A 2,115-nucleotide genomic window follows, 5' to 3' on the forward strand; every position below is an offset into this window, starting at 1 on the left:
ATATATATTGTTTGTTAGGGGAGGCCGGTTGCTTGGCTGTTGCCTTGCCAGCAGACGCACTCCATCCCTCATGTGAAGCCAATCTCGAGCTACAATTCTAGTTGTAAATACTCCCCCAAATCCCAATTCCACTCATTTCACACATTATGCACCACTATGTATATAAATCTATTGGTACAACTTTACAACTCGGCACCTGTGAAAGAGCAAAGGACGGCTGATTTCTTCATGATTTCAGCTTCTATAACTGCAGGGAGGTGAGCGGCATTTAGTTACTGTCAACGACTTAGCTGAGATTTTATACTCTTTATGGGCTGTTTTGGTGAATCTACTGTAAGCCGAATTTTGTAATAGGCCGCAACGATTCGGTGAATGTTTAAAATATTTGAATTACTTGCGCACAAAATTGCCAGTTAACAAATCAATTTAAAAACTTACATTTCGTGAATAGAGTACGTTGTCATTCGCGAGCTTAACAACACAAAGAATTGTTTCACGGTTAAAGTTCAACATTAACATCTTTGTGTGCTCCAAAACTCACTTTAACCAGTATGGAGGAGTCTAAAACACCTGCTTACATCACTAAATTCACACGAAAATTTAAATAATAGAAGAAATAGCTTGTACTTACGGCGATGTTTATCCAGGAGCCGTTTGAATCTGACGCCATCTTGAGCGTCTCTACGTAATTTCCGCATTCCCTCCGGATTGGCTGAATAACTGACCAATGGTGACCGCTATTTCGATATTTTTTTTTTATATTTTTCATATTTTCACAAAGATGTGGAAAAAACGGTAGTACATCTTTTATTTTAACACACAAACAAACGCATGAAAGCAACCCAAAAAAATAGAAAAGATAAATCAATTTTTATAATTAATTCAAATGGAAAATATATAAATTAAAAACACAAATATGTGGGGGCACAATCACACCGTTTAATCTTACAGTAATTCATCTTAAGTCTTAAATAAAGCACCATTTATTTATTTATTTATTCACACATTAAAGCAGGTTTTTCATTGAATTGGCAAATTTACATTTATTAAGAAATTAAGAATATTCTGTCTCATATATACTGTAAATATAAAAACTTTTTTATATATATATACTTATTTAAAAGGAAAATAAATGAATTAAAAACAACTTAGAAACAGAATAAGGCGGCACATACATACAGTTTAATAGTAGCCTAGTAGTAGTTCATTTTAATAGTATAATTAAGTTATAATCATGGTAGACGGTAATATTTATTTTATTTATTGTGTGTGTGTGTGTGTGTGTGCGTGCGTGTGTGTGTGTGCGTGTGTGTGTGTGTGTGTGTGCGTGTGTACTCCACACCAGTTGGTGGCGGTAACGGACCAACGGTTTTCTAACCGCCAACAAACATCGAAAAGAAGAAGAAAAGAAACCAAAACAACATGGCGGCGTCCACAGGACACGTGGAAGCCGCGTCCACAGTGACACATCCTCCAGAAATGGACCAACAAGAAGCTCCAGAACCAGCCAGAGACCCTGAGACCTCCGACCCGGACCCGGCCCCTGAGCACCCGGACTCCTCGGACCCGGATGAAGACGAGGACGAGGACGGGGCCGGAGGCGAGCCGCCCGGGCCGAAGATCCGGGACACCCCGCAGGACCTCCACCTGGAGGCTATCGCCAACACGGTGGCCCTGCACCCGACCAGGGACGTCCTGGTGTGCGGGGACGTGGACGGGGACGTGTACGCCTACGCGTACTCGTGCACGGAGGGGGAGAACCGGGAGCTGTGGTCGTCCGGGCACCACATGAAGTCGTGCCGCCAGGTGCGCTTCTCCGCGGACGGGCTGAAGCTGGTCAGCGTCTCGCGGGACAAGGCCGTGCACGTGCTGGACGCGGAGCGCGGGCAGCTCGTGACGAGGATTCGCGGGGCGCACGAGGCTCCCATCTACAGTCTGCTGCTGGTGGACGAGAACGTGCTGGCGACCGGGGACGACGCGGGAACCGTCAAGGTCCGGACAGGTGTCAGTTACAAAGGGGGCGGGGCGTGTGGGTGACGTCATCAGTGCTCCTCAATGAATAACACTGGAATATATACTACATATATATACTGTGTGTCTACATATATATACTGC

The sequence above is a fragment of the Etheostoma cragini genome, chromosome 19 (assembly GCF_013103735.1).
Source record: "Etheostoma cragini isolate CJK2018 chromosome 19, CSU_Ecrag_1.0, whole genome shotgun sequence".
NCBI classification, from domain to species: domain Eukaryota; kingdom Metazoa; phylum Chordata; class Actinopteri; order Perciformes; family Percidae; genus Etheostoma; species Etheostoma cragini.